Source organism: Equus caballus, chromosome 3 (assembly GCF_041296265.1).
Source record: "Equus caballus isolate H_3958 breed thoroughbred chromosome 3, TB-T2T, whole genome shotgun sequence".
In the NCBI taxonomy this organism is placed as follows: domain Eukaryota; kingdom Metazoa; phylum Chordata; class Mammalia; order Perissodactyla; family Equidae; genus Equus; species Equus caballus.
In genome coordinates this window covers 87,758,571-87,774,121 of record NC_091686.1, presented here as the reverse complement: position 1 = coordinate 87,774,121, position 15,551 = coordinate 87,758,571, and the positions used below count along the sequence as shown (strand labels likewise).

At 37.4% G+C, this 15,551-nt stretch overlaps 1 protein-coding gene and 1 long non-coding RNA gene across 3 annotated transcripts in view; one reads left to right on the top strand and one right to left on the bottom strand.

The window, feature by feature from the left end:
• Window positions 1-15,551, bottom strand: part of GABRA4 (gamma-aminobutyric acid type A receptor subunit alpha4) — a 64,736-nt gene that overhangs the window by 4,457 nt on the left and 44,728 nt on the right. The window lies entirely within an intron of this gene.
• The window catches only part of LOC111772913 (uncharacterized), a 48,887-nt gene that overhangs the window by 22,052 nt on the left and 11,284 nt on the right, over window positions 1-15,551 (top strand). The window lies entirely within an intron of this gene.

Below are 15,551 nucleotides of genomic sequence, written 5' to 3'. Positions count from 1 at the left end.
TAGAAAATGTTTATCCTACTAATATAACCTTTTTTCAATACCACACTCATCAAGCAGATTGAAAGTATTCAATCCATATCTCATTTACAGTCGTGCATCGCTTAATGATGGGAATACATTCTGAGAAATGCGTCATTAGGCAATTTTGTGGTTATGCGAACATCATAGTGTGTACTTAGACAAACCTAGATGGTATAGCCTACTACTCACTTAGGCTATATGGTACTAATCTTATGGGACCACCATCATATATGCGGTCCATCATGGACCAAAACATTCTTATGCAGTGCATGACTGTCCTTGTGAATTATGACTTCAAGTTCGCTCGGAGTAGAGAAAGAAAAAAAGCCTCACAAAATGCAGAGCCAAAGCAGGATCTGAGAGGTTTAGAAAGTATTCTTCATGTCAGCCTGGCGTATTCTTCTAAGCAGGTTGCAGATGAACTCATGAGAAATTGTAGTCTAACATATGGCACCTAATTTTGGTGGAGAAAATTGAAACCAAAATTGACATCAACCTAAAAGCTAAAGGTACCATTATTTACCCAGCACTTTTCCTCTACAAAGTGCATTGTAAACATCACAATTAATTCTCAGATTTTGAGTCTTTTTTTACAGAAAAGGATAATGGTCAATTTATTAGCATTAGTTCTAAAATGTTATACACATGGAGAACAATATAAAGAAGGATAAGGTATATCCACAACATTTAAAGAGTGTACATTGTCATCGGCAAGATAAAATGCACACCCACACATGATACAATAAAACATATAACAAAAAGTAAAAACTAATGAAAGGTTAGACTGTGGCAAAATGCTATATATACTAAGAAGAGAAAAGAAGAGAGAAATAAAGGACCAATTGGACAAGCAGGAAGGAAATATATTTTTTCAAATATAATCTGATATTGGCATACTGCCTTCTTCCACCAAGTTAGGTTACTCGTAATCTTTAGAAATCCGTATCTTTCATAAGACTAAATTAAGGATTGGAGACTTCCAGTTTTGGCTAAAATGGAGTAACGGGGACTGAATTTACTCCCCTGCATGAAATGACCAAAAACACTAGAAAAAATATGTGAAACAACTGTTTTTTGAAGACACTGGGCATTAGACAACATAGACCACAATCACTGAGAGAGAGGAAACAAACTTGAGAGAACTTCCATGATGTGGTACAGGAAAGAAGAATCCAAGAAAAATCTGACAGATTCTCTAAATTGAGGAGATGCAGCTGAAAATCTGGGGAAATCAAGGTGGCTAGAGTTCATAGTAAAAAGTAACAGGATAGCGAATGCTGAAAAAGAGAGAACTCCACAAATCTGGAGAGTCCGTATTGAGTATTTTGCTAAGCACAGCAGTTTATGAGTGTGAGGTAACTACCCAAGGCCACAAAAAGAACCACCTGAAAGGATTACAAGAAACAGTGCCCAGCAAAAACAGGAATAGTGCATGTTTTCACCAGCCAGACTGGAAAATCTCAACATTGATATAGCATTTGGCAGAGTACTCAGAGTGACCTTGCCTCAGTAATACGGAATAATTAGCCCCAAACATTGCTCTAGTCCTGCCTAATGAATTTTAAAAGTAAGACCTGAAAGGATGAAACTAACTCTAAGTAACTTAACTGCACCCCATAAGAAAGCCCAAGAGCATTTATAGGACGCTGTCTTCTTTCCCTTCAGAAAAGTATCCTTCTGGAACTTCCTGAAATCTCAACTGTGAATCATGTGCTATATGGTTGATTGAATACAAAAATGGCACCAATTCATCTTCATGCCCTAAGTTTTCCATTCCTCTCTCATCAAGAGATGAAGTCTATTTCCCTTCAGGCTTCCATATGACTATCTTTGGCCAACAGTATGTGATGGAAGTGATGCTGTGTCATTTCCAAGCCTTAGCCTTAAGAGTCTTGAGACTTAAGAGAGCAGCTTGCTTCTGCTCTCTCTCAAAACAGTGCCACCAACACCACAAGAACAAGTTTGGGTTAGCCTGCTGGAGCGATCCTTTGGAGCAGAGTCAGTCATCCCAGTGAGGCTAGCCTAGATCACCCAATGGCTAGCTAACCACTATACACATGTGTTTGTCTCAACTAAGAGACAATGAACTGTCCAGTCAAGCCTAATCAAGATCAACAAAACTTCCCAGTTGACTCATAGACTTGACAGCAAAAATAAATGTTTATTGTATGCCACTGATGTTTTTTCGTTGCTTGTTTACAGTATTATTGTGCACTAGATAACACAGACAGACCAATTAAATCAAGGGTCCTAACAGGAGGTATTTCCAAACTTCTTCTGAGGGGAAGTTCCTCAGACATTCCAGGATAATTAGAAGACTAGCCTGCCCAGAATACATCGAAGACCATTAGGGGACCCTGTTGCCTAACCCCACACACTAATTGAAGGAACAAGATATTTTGCCCTTTATAGTCCCATTCTTAAAGAATAACAACATTTTAAGACTGGGAGAGATTTCAGTGATCAATTTATTCCAGCTCCTCATTTGATAGTAGAGGGAAATAAGAGCAGAAAGATTACAACCGGCTGGAAGTCATACAGAGATTTACTGACCAAGTGTTCTGCCATGTCAGACAGCCTCTTAATGCACAAACGTGGAGGAGGCATTAAAGAACTTAATAAACTACACCTATCTATTTGAGTCAGTCAAGTGTTTGTAATAGTCGAGTATATTGTTAAAAAAATTATTCAAGACTTGGACATCAGAAATGAGTACAGCATGTCCTTTAAATGTTGTAATGAAGCATTGTTGACAAGTCCACCCAAGGATTATTAAGCCTCTAGGGAAATTTACTTGTGTTTGATTTTGCTATTTAATATTGGATTTGAGCCCAAAGCCTGTGAAGTTACATGTTAGGTTGTAGATTCCTGTCCAGCAAAAAAGATCACCAAAAGTTACAGTTTTCTTGCCCTGTAGGATATCAACCTCTTCTGTATCTAATCTAGAAATCTTCTTCTAGTATTTCTTTTTCTAAAACATTGCTACTTATACTCAATCCTTAAAAAGATTTTGAGCCAGTTTTACCATTTAAGTGATTCCCTCATTAATTAATGAAGTGAACAAAACTTTGACATACATCCATTCTGTATTTGTATGAGTCATGTTTTTGATGTTTTGAAAATTATATTCTGATGACATTTACCATTAGACAAGTTATCAGTTATCAAAGAAATGTAAGCACAGACTTGAAGAACATGCCTGGAGAAAAAAGTGATCCCAAGCCAAAGAGAGAAAGTCAGTCTAAAGTGATTGGAAAAAAGAATCAATGAAGCAAGAGATGTTATGAAAATGGAGGGAGCAGGATGCAATGTGCTACTAGGATTACCATGTGAAAACAAAGATCAGGTCTTTTTATTCTCAGTTTAAAACCATTAGTGAACTTCTGGAGTATAAAGACTCATTCATGATTGTAAGAAAACGCACACAGCAGGCACCTACTTCATTTTTTAATAAATTTCATTTAAATGGATATAGTACAGAATCAAGATTTTTTTCAAATTAAAGAAATTAAAAAGAAAGTGTCAAAAACTTTTTATCTGACCTCCAGATGACTAGTTTTTCATTTACGGGGCAGATTTCTAGAATATAGCAGATAGTGCCTAAGGGGTATAAGTTATCTTGACTCAATCCCAAGTCTGACTAAGAATGCCTAAGAAGTCTCAATACTCTCTGTATAGAGCCTACATAAAGGAAAGCAGAATTAGACTGATTTGACGCTTAAATCTTTGCTCTCTGCCAAGCAGCCAAATAACATTCAAGTTATTTTGTACTGATGTCTCAAGGTCTACTATGTAAAAAGTAGTTGTCATTTTCCATGATGACAAACCACAAAAGGATTGAGAAATCCACTGACCCACCTGGCACAGGACTCATTAGGAGCAATATTCACAAAGCTTTCGAGTTTTGGAACAACTAATGTGTCAGTCAGAGTGATGTAAAGTTTTATACAGAGTTCAGAGACTTGAGTGGCTCCATCAGTATTCAGCAGACACACAGTGGTAACAAACAAGAAAAGCACCTAAGCTTCATTTGAATTTTAAAAAATGATTTAGCTTGAAATCATTTTGTCATTAGTCACAATAGCCCAAAGCAAGGAAACTGGTGGGACAGAGATGCAAGGTGGCAGCTTCAGACATTACCAACAAATTAAGGCAGCAACAGGCAAACAGGAGCAAATCCAAGCAATTCGTCAATCACAGCTGTGATCTGACACAATCTCTAAAGAAATATTATCAACTACAAAAAGAAAATCCATCTCAACTTATTACTCTAGCAGCAATGAGATAAAGTGACTAAGGGGAGATTTGCAGAATGCAAACTACGTTCATATTGCTTGCTTGAGAAGCTAATGAAGTTTAATAAAATGTAATGTAATCCTTCTAAATTAAAAACAAACAAGGCTAATAATGAACAAGTTTATCTTCTAGAATATCAATGAGCCACATACTGAAAAAAAAAATCCAATAATGTAAAGACATTTATTTAAGCCCATTCTGACAGGGCTTCAGGGGTTAGCCACACATCTTATTCAATAAGGAAATAAACAAGTATGGTAGAGCAGCTGAAACTAAACCCCAAGGTAATGATTTACTGAGGGCTATCAGCAGTGTTTTTAGAAAATGCTGCTGCATGAAAATGAAAAACATCCCCTCCAAATAAACAAGCTAAGTTTTTCATAAATAGTTACCAAGGGACTCTATCAAACATGCAGCAACAAAATGTAGTAATGAAAATGCTGAGGTCCCTATTTATTGTATTTCATTTCCTTCCAATGTTAGCATTTAATTCAATGTTTGTATTTCCATAAGCTATAGAAATATTACTTTCAATATCAGGCACTAAGATAAAAAATTTATGTCTTCAATTTGGAATTACCAGAGAATAAGATCTTAAAGAATTCATTCATTTTGTCTTTATATATTGAGAAGTTGAAAGTTTAAAATACTAGGATTTCTTGAAGATATGAGATTTTGTGGTTAGTTTTGTTTCATAGTGATTCCTAGTGCTTCTTTTTATTGCCCAATGCTCTGTATATTAAATATATGGACCCAGTAGAGGAAATCTCTTTGTCAGAGACTTTGGTAGTCGGAGCAGAAGTTCTCAGCTTAATCAAGCAGATTTGACCAGAATGCTACCTGGAATTGTTCCAGGAGATGTGTTCACCAGTGCTGCCAACATAACCCTGGAGAGCGTGGATGGCAAAGGGCACCCCACTCACTTTCACCAAATGCAAACACTAAACTGGATGAATCTCTTGTTGTTCAAGAAGGAAAAGCAGCATTATAGTCAGTCTAACCGTTTATAAGAATAACCTGGGAGCTAGTCAAAAACTCAGTCTCAGGCCCTGTTTGCAGGAAATCTTATTTATTAGTTATGCTATTGCCAGTCATCACAATTAGAAATCAGAAATTGGGAAACATTGACTAAATAGTTAGGTCTGTGGGCCTCCAAATCAGACAGACTTGGGCTCAAATACTGAATTTGCCATTTACTAGCTCTGAGATATCTGGCAAGTTATTTAACCTCTTGAAACTTCAAGGTCCTTGCTAAATCAGGTGTAATAATGGCACCTTCCTCATAATGATAAATAAAACAATGCATATAAGGCACTTAATATCCAGCACATGGTAAGCATCAAATGAATATTATGTAGAAATAATCCAGCAGAAGGAAGATAAAAAAATTCTGCCTCCAAAAGAAAAAGGTACATCACTCATAAGTAAATCATTAAAGGAAACAAAATTTTAGAAGATATTTTCTATATTTGTATAAAAATATGGCCACTATTTCTAATAATCAGAAAGATAGAGGACCACGGAAGCAAAGGACAGCCTATGGTGAAGTCGGCCATGGAAAGGATCTTGCTGGCTGAAATGAGAAATAAATACAAGGAAATATAAAATGCAACAGCATATTAAAATACGTATCGGACATAGTAAAGGTGAGAATTAACACTACAGTAAGTCCAATAGCTTGTGGTGTAAGACAAATATAAAAAACTCTTCTTGGAAAAAATAGCAATAGCAACAGCACAACAATGGTTAACTTTCATGGAACGGTTCTTCTGTACCTGGCACTCAGCTAACAGGCTTTTAACTAACTGGCTACCACAACCATATGTCATGTTCCACGTAGGAAAAACTATAGCCATGAGTATTTCAACATCCAAAAAAGTCGTGGGTTATATAAACAGGGCATCTCATGCATTATTACATCAGATCACTTGTCTCTCTGGGACTTTACAACTATCGGTGAAGTCGAGAAACTGGTAATTAGGGAAACAGCAAAGACTGGAGGAACTGTTGTAATCCAACCAGCAGGATGGTATTCACACCTCATTATGCTATGAAAAGACATACTCAGAACATTGGCTCACAATTAGAACTTTGGCAACCCAGCTTGGCTGGCCCACTTTCTAAATATAACGGAATATTAAAAAGAATTGTATCTGTGGATATATTGGTCTGGCACTCTAGTATCACTCTTTGTCTTTTATCTCTTATTTCAATTACAGTAGTCAAAAGGTGCCAGCCCCAGTGGTCTAGTGGTTAAGAATTGGCAACAAACCTCGTGGGTTTGTTTCCTGGTCAGGGAACCACACCACCCCTCTGTCAGTTGTCATACCGTGGCGGCTGCATGTTGCTGTGATGCTGAAAGCTATGCCACCAGTATTTCAAATATCAGCAGGGTCACCCATGGTGGACAGGTTTCAGCAGAGCTTCCAGACTAAGACAGACTAGGAAGAAAGACCTGGCCACTCATTTCCAAAAAAACTGGCCATGGAAACCCTATGAACAGCAGCATAGCATTGTCTGATACAGCGCCGGAAGGTGAGAGGATGGGGAAAAAAGACTAGGTAGTGTTCCACTCTGCTGTACACAGGGTCACTAGGAGTCAGAATCAGCTCCACAGCACTAACAACAACAAGGTCAAAAGGACTTTCTTCCACGTTTAAATTGGAAGCAGGAAATGGATCAACAAAGGGCCTCAGACCAGGGATAGTACAAGGCAACAAATGTTAAAGAAGGTAAAAAATAGAAACATTAAGAGGTTTTAATGATTGCTATGGATTGAATTGTGTCCCCTCAAAATTCACCTGTTGAGGTCCTAATCCGCCATGTGACTGTATTAGAGATTGGGTCTTCAAGGAGGTGATGAAGCTTAAATGAGGTCATAAGGATGGAGCCCTGATCAGTCAGAACTAGTATCTTTATAAAAGAGGAAAAGACACCAGAGAGCTCTTTCTCTGTGTCATATGAGGACACAGCAAGAAGAAGGCAGCGGTCTACAAGCTGGAAACAGAGCTCTCAGCAGAAACCAAACCTGTCAGAATTTTGATCTTGGATTTTCTAGCCTCTAGAAGTATGAGAAAATAAATTTCTGTCACTTAAGCCATCCAATCTATATTATTTGTTATGGCAGCTTGAACAGACTAAGAAAACCATCTAACTTCAATAAAAGTAAATTTAAAACATACACATTTTAAGATGTCTAAATAGCAAATGTTAACTAACATTTTCATGGGGGAAAAATAAACAAAACCTAAACAAACTTGCAGCTCTCTCTTTTCAGATATTTTCTTTGTCTTTAGTCTGTTCTCTCTTGTCCATTGAATGAGTATACTTTTCTGATAACCCCAAATCCTAGGTAGAGTTAAGATACAAGATACAAGTGACATTGAGATGCATTTGATAAGAATTAAGGACTGATTTCTTTGTAAATCTTCTAGTTGTCCTTGATGAATGAAAATACCTTCATATCCACCAGAGGGCATCTACATCCTCTTCTTAAACTGTCCAAGTTGCCTAGATATAAGATCCCTCCATGTTACCTCCTGAGTTCTTTTCAGCTCCTCTTCACAGAAATCAGAGGAATTCAGTTAATAGGGGCTTATTTAACTTTCTAGCTTAGACTTAGTCCAGATTATTCTTTAACTATCCAATATTTTCCCCGAAATAATTTTGCCTCCTTTCAGATTATGACTCTTATGTGTGACTGTGTGTGTGTGTGTGTGTGCGTGTATGTGTATTTGTCATGGATTTCATGTATTTGTTTAAAATCATTAATAACATAATTTATAACTTTTCTTTTTCACACTTTATATTAAGAATATTTTTTAACCCTTACAAGTAAATTTAATATATGTAGATATCTGATAAACATTGAAAAAGAAATCTCACTAGGGTTTTCAATTCCTAACTTGGGTGTCCAAATAAATTCATTTTCTTTTAAGCATCCACATCATCCTATGGAAATGACTTGCTTTAGCTTCAAAATATTCATAAAATCACATTAGAACTTAGAAAACATTTGGACAATACTTTTTCCTTAATGTAGATTTGATATGATTTGATTATAATGAAATTGTGCTATGATAAATAGCCATCCAGAAAGATTTGGGTCCATGCCAACCTTATAAGAGGCCGGCATGGCAAACAGTCTGAGTCACAATTTTATCTGCATGAGCAAAGGCAACAGAGGCACTGTCTCAAAAGCAATAATTTATCAAGACCAGATTCTCAGTATACTTCTCCTGGGGGGAAAATTCCAAAGCTCAAGCCCTATCAGCCATATCCCTTTGTAAAATCATGGCTATGCAGTGTAAGGAAGCCTTTGGTGAGCCAAGAACTTTACCTAAAGCAGGATGAACTTCTTTAGAAAATATGAGACAATGTTCGCCTATTGAATCTAAACATTTATAATAGCTTTAATAAATTTATTTTTAGGAAAAAAAGCTCAAGCTCCATGCTCTGTCTCTGGTGGAGGTGAGTAACAGAAGATCCACAGTTGAGCTCACAAGTTATAAAGGATTTATTAAACGCATTGATTCACTCCATGAATTCGTTCATTTAACAAATATGTATTGAGTGTCTAACTTTTCAAGTTATTTTGTTGGTCATTGGGAGTATAGAGGTAAAAAAAAAATACAGTCCTTGCACTTCTCCCAGGAACTGTAAAAAAATTATGATAATCAATAAATGCTATAAAGGAATTAGGGAGTACATTACCTAGCCTGATTACTGGGAAAGCCTCTTTGTAACAGCAACACATAAGCTAAAACTTTAGGGATGAGTAAGGCTTAACCAGGTGAAAGAGGGACTTGGGAGGGAGGGAAGAAAGTTTCTGGTGGTAGTAGGAATAATTTTTAAAGATTTCTCTCAGTGGTACAAGGATAAGGAAGGCCAATAAGCTTCCTTGTCAATTAAAATTTGGGATCACTTGAGGATGTTCTAAAATCTTCCTTTTCTTTTCTTACACATATTCTTTTGAAATGGACAAGTAAGGCAATACTTTACATTCAGGGGCTCCTCTAGCATAATTACTGTCTGATACTAGCACTTGCTAGACAGAAATCTTGAATCTCCATCAACATTTCAACAATACATGGAGCACTAACTATGGACCAAGCACTACACTAAACGACTTTCACAAATAACCTCACATATTACCTGCAACCACCCAGGAGATAGTATTAATATTTTAATTTTTCCAATGAGGACACTGAATCTTAAAAAAGTTTGGTACTGGGCCGGCCCAGTGGCGCAGCAGTTAAGTTTGACGTTCCACTTCCGCGGCCCGTGGTTCACCAGTTCGGATCCCGGGTGCAGACGTGGCACCACTTGGCAAGCCATGCTGTGGCAGGAGTCCCACATATAAAATAGAGGAAGATGGGCACGGATGTTAGCTCAGGGCCAGTCTTCCTTAGCAAAAAGAGGAGGATTGGCGGCAGATGTTAGCTCAGGGCTAATCCTCTTTAAAAAAAAAAAAAGTTGGGTACTTCTCCTAAGGTCAGACAATTAACATGGGTTAGAGTCAGGATTTTAATCCCAAACCCACACTTTCAACCACTTCAGGAAGCTTCCTACAACGGCCAGCACTTATGTTAATGAAAGCAAAAGAAAGAGGAAAAGAATTTACCTGAAACATGTCCACAACAACCCAAACAAGGTAAATGACATTTATAAACAGCTTGGGTTTTCAGATTTGGGTTTGATTTACATTTATTTAGTTTCTATGATAAACTAAACGCTGTACTATTTGCCACATTGCCCCACAAAAAAATCTTCCTCTGATTAACCTTCCTTTCCAGTATATCTGAAAGTGGTTCTAGAGTTTTTATGGATGGCTTCCGCTCCCATTCTTCCTAATCTTCTTTCTACTCCTTTAGTGCCTCTTTGTCATAAATTGCTTATAGATATTACTTTGGATCCTAGATAGCCTCTACATTCAGGCCTAAGTAAATATCTATAAATAGGTCCACATTTAGATGATTTGTTCTACAGAAAACTTTATCTTAACAACAAATGCAATCTAGCTGAGAAAAGTGTTTTTTTAAATTGAAGAAGCCTTCTCTTCTAGCTGTTTTAAATATGAATCAACATCACCACTTAAAATTTGCATCTTCTATATGATACAAAATATTTTCATGGTGTTCTTCTGCAAAAGGAAAGCAGTGCCCCAACTTTCTTCCACAAACTTTACCTTAAGTTTGAATACAGCACTTTCAAAAGATGTTTAAAAATTTGCTATTCAAATATATGGTAAAACTGAAACATTCTTCCCTCTGGTTTATAAGACATTGCAACTTCAATTTTAATTGTAACCCATGGAAGATATCAATGAAAGCACTATCTCTAGTTTCTGACTTGAGAATGATTGTTCAAACATGTAATTATCTACAAAATAGTTTTAAAAAGTTAATGAAGTTCAGGAAAGCATGTGCCAAATTACGTATAAAGTAAATGCGTGTACACACGTGTATGTAGCCGAAGAGGACTCATGAAGCCCTCTATTGGGTAGGCTCTTGTATTTTCAAAATCAATTTCCTTCCCTAGTCTTTATGAACAGAAGCACAGTCAATTGGTCATAAAGCATATGTTGAATTATCCTGTTAACACAACTCATTATAAATCTACTCCATCTACAGTAAAACAGCAAGTTAAGTCAGCAGAACAAATCGATATTCTACCACGACACCAGTTGGTAGCTCTTACATTGTCAAACAGACAACCCCTCAAATAGCTGAAGCCATTTCGGTTTTTTCTAGGAAATAATTTGACTTGTCCTGAGGACTAAGTGCCATCCAATCAACGACAGTATCCACTGGGGCATTATCCAAACCACTCAACCTTTAACAAGGCTCTTATGCTGAAACAGCTGTTCACCCAAAATGAAAATTTTAAAACTTTCTCTGAAGCCTAGGTAATCTTACTTGAGCTAGAAAATAAGGTATTAGACTATTCTGCATGTTCTACCACTTTATGACAAGAGAGTCAATTTTGCACTTCAGTAAAGGCAGATTGCAAATTTAGCATAAATTAAATCAGTAGCTGAGTTGCAATTTATGGCAAACGGCTCATCAGCACATTAACATGTGCCACCAAGATAAGCACTTTAGCCAAGCAGGCCAGAAACTAGAAGACAAATATCTGGTTGGCAGCAAGGGAAATGTGCCCTCTACGAACATCTGTAAGATGAATCTTAAAACCAAAAGCTACAAATATCTGTCTTCACTATCATTCTTATATAGCAGTATATTAGTAGTTACAAACCAAATTCAGAACCATAGGTTCTGAAATCAGGTAGATTCAAGATCTGGACTCTGCTAAACACCAGCTGTGTCACTTTGGGGAAGTTATTTAGCCTCTCTGTTCTGGGTAAAATTAGGATAATAACGATGACTACTTAGAGTTACTGATGGAGTAGTATCCGTAAAGCACTTAACAGACTGCCTAGGATATAGTAAGTGATCAATAATTGTTAAATAATATTATCATATTGTTATCAGTTCATATTCCAAGGTAGATATGTAACTAATCTCTGTGAAGTAAAATATTACTATAGAAGTTTTCATTATTTCTGTACTCAGAAATACACTGTATTTTTCAACAGAACTAAATGTTAAATGAATACTATAACTATGCACCTCAAAAAATGTTGGAAATATATGAAAACCCAACATTTTGTGATCTGCTCAGAATTCATCTTACTTCCTATTCTAAGTGGAGACAATCAGCTCCATTCCTTGAAGTAATGCTAAGAATTAGCTAAAATCCAACTTTCCCAGATCTGCCAATCGTAGAAAAAGATGATTAAGGGCTCCCATTTAAAAGGTTTCCTTCTGGCTGATGGATGCTTGAAGAGAGGCATAAAATCAAGAATCCTGTGGATATTGTTCACTTAGATATATTAGCAATTTAAAAAATATTTGCACTTTCTCAACATACAGTGGACCAAAATTTCTCTCAAGTTATAAAGAAACAAATGAAAATATCAACTCCTCAGACTTTTGACTCCTTCCAGCTACTACTCTCTGTCAGTGCCTGTTTGGTCAAAAATTGTCTACACTTACTGATTCCACTTCTTCATCTGTCACTTACTCTTCAACTCATTGCTATTTTATCTCCTCTCCCATCTTTCCCTTGAAATTCTTTGAAGATTATTCCAATAGGAATTTTTTAGAAGATGTCTTACTTACTGTCTCAGCAGCATCTAATATGTTGATCACTTCTTCCTTAAATTTTTTCAGTAAATTTCACAGTCTAGTAATGTTCCTCTTACCTTTTTCAGTCGCCAGTGTGAGATGCTCTTCCTCTAACTAATCCTAAAATGTTATCTTTCCATAGGGTTCAACTCTCAGACATTTCCATTTTCTCAATCTTCAGGTGAATAAACCTGTCCAGTGGCTTGTATTATCATCTTTATATTAACATCATAAATCAGTGTCTACTTCTCAAATTTTTCTCAAAACTGTAGACCCATGTATATAGCAGAACGTCATTCAAATGTACTAGAGGCATACCAAACTTTTAATTTATTCATTCATTCTTCCACTCATTTATTCATTCAATTTTTCAACAAATATTTATTGAGTGCCTATTTATATGTCAGGCACTGTTCTTGGCTCTGGTGATACAAGAGTTGAGGGAAAGTCCTAAATTCCTACCCTATGGAACTTACATTCTTGCTCATGTCCACAGTCCAACTTATGTATAAATTCATTTGTATTCAATGAACCCAATATATTTATCCAAATAAATACATCCCTCCTGCTGTATTCTAGATCTTAAGGACTAGCACGCTATCCAGCTATCCAGCTAGCTTTCCAAGCCACAAAACTCCAGCTATTCTTGCCTCCTTCTGCGTTGTTCTTTTCCACTCAACTTCCTCAGTACTTTTCCAATCTACCTCTTTTTCTCCACAGCCACTGTAAAGGCAAGCAACATTTCTCATTTGGCTACTGCACAGGCTATTAACATTCTCAGACCTAACATCCTTATGAACCTTTCCTCTCTACTCTCCACTAAAATAATATTCATGCATTGTAAATCTCATATTACTTCCTTGCTTACATTCTTTCAGTTGGCACTCTATTGTCTTCAGGAAGAAATAAACCCACCTATATGGCATAACATTCTACATGATCTGGGTCCTGCCTCCCAATCCAGGCTCATCTCTCTTTTATTCCCAAACCCTCCTCTTAACCATTCCAGGTACCATAGTGTAGCATGTGCTGTCAGTGCCTGGTCCCTATTCATTTGGTTTACCCAGGATGTTACTCCAGACAGGCTGATTGCCTACTGTCTTTGTCTGCCTAAGGGGTGCTCTGGCTACAGCAGCTTGACTGGAGTGGGGAAGAGGAAAGTGCAAGAAAGTTGATACCCCCTGAGTAAACCTAATCAACACGAGTTAAGAGTTGGTAAATAAGTACTCTTACTTCTTTGCCACCCAGTGGGGCAGTTCTGAGGTGTGTTCCACACATACCCTGGGAGAGTCTCTACAATGATGAGCACACAGTGGTAAATCTCCTCATTAATCCTACTTTATTGGATTTTCTTTCTTTCCACCTCACTTCCTTCACAGCACTTGGGATCATCTCAAAAATAAATTGCTTGCACACACATCCTTGCAACAGAGTCTGCTTTTGGGGTAACCCAGTGAAAACACCTGGATTCTGCCAGGACGTCTTCATTTAGTTCTACAAGTATGAGCTGTATTGTCTTGCTTCTGGGTCTCTGCACACTCTCCTCTCACTGCCTTCTTTCCTCCAACTTCTTTGCCTCTCTCTTATGTTTTCTAAGATAGTAGTCAGCCATTGCTTCCTCTGAGTAGTTTAACCTGACACCCCCACAACCCTCATCAGAATCCTCCACCACAGAAACTCTAATCGGGACTGTTATGTCTTCAAACAGCATCCTTTGCTTTTTCCTAGCCTAGCATGTAGCATGCTGTGTGCATGCCCCTCCCAACTGTGAATGTCTTTAGGGTTGCAACAGTATCTCATGGTTTTCCTTTCCCCACTGACTAGCACCAAACCAAGCATGAAGAAGTATTCAAAAAAATAAGTCAAATGAATAAATAATAAATAAAGGAGGAGAAAACTGCATTGAAATAAATCATCAACAAAATCATTCCCTCCTGGACAATCAAAACAGCAAAAATGAGTTTCACACAATGTGTCTCAGGAGATAAGTAGCTGGCAAAGCTGTAGAGCCCAAAGCAGTGCATTTAAATCCACTTGAAAACCAGATAACAGTCATTTATTCTATCCAGATGATGCTTCCTGGGCCACTGCACTAGTTAATGGACTGTTTAATGAGTCAACCCTGAAATATTAATTGATAACCAGAATTAAATGCTTTTCCTCTCCCATTTCATACATCTGTCTGTTTAAAAGTATGACTGAATGATTGCTACAGAGCAGAAGAGAGTCACCTCCTGGATCAACCTCCACCTTCCTCTTGTCCTCTGCTGCTACACAGGAAAGGCATGAGGCTATGGACACCATCCTGCCTCTCTAGGAGCAAAGTGGTGAGAAACATGAGCCCCTCCTTCTTCATACTGCTTGGAACACGTAGCCAGTGGCTGAAATAGCTTGTTTAACAAGAACTGGATTTTGCTTCTCAATCACAGTTCTAAAGCTATCAGTTATTGAAAAGCTGATTTTCAAAGCACACACTGGAACAGCTTTTCTGTACAGCTGCAATGCTATTTAAATCTTTCATGAATATATCCACAAACCCAAGAAAATTCTAAGCTGAAATATTGTTCTTAGAGAGGACAAAGTAAAATAAGACCCTACGGGGGAAAATCCAGGAAGCAAAATCTGGTCATTAATTTTAATATTGAAAATACAAAATCAGGCATATAGCTTCTTCCCCTCTCAGCAAGAAGAACACCTGTAACCATTATTTGGAAGGTCAGCCTAGAAGGCTCTTTCGTGAGACTCTTTGGAGGACAATAGCCATCTGCCTTACAGTCATTCTTTCATAGACCCCAGAAATGTGGATAAAGGCCCCACCTTCTGCTGTGATGAGGTTAGAAGTGGACATAGAATAAGCTAAAAGCAACGCTTTGGGGACACTAAACAGATCAATGGGAGGCAAGATCATCTTGGAAACAACTGACTGTTGAGCCCAAGTTTATGCTCCTGAGTAAACCTCAAGTCCTTGCCTCCAGCATTATTGTGGAAGAATTCCCAGCAGCCCACTGGTGATCCTGACAACACTGATGTCACGCTTTAATCTCA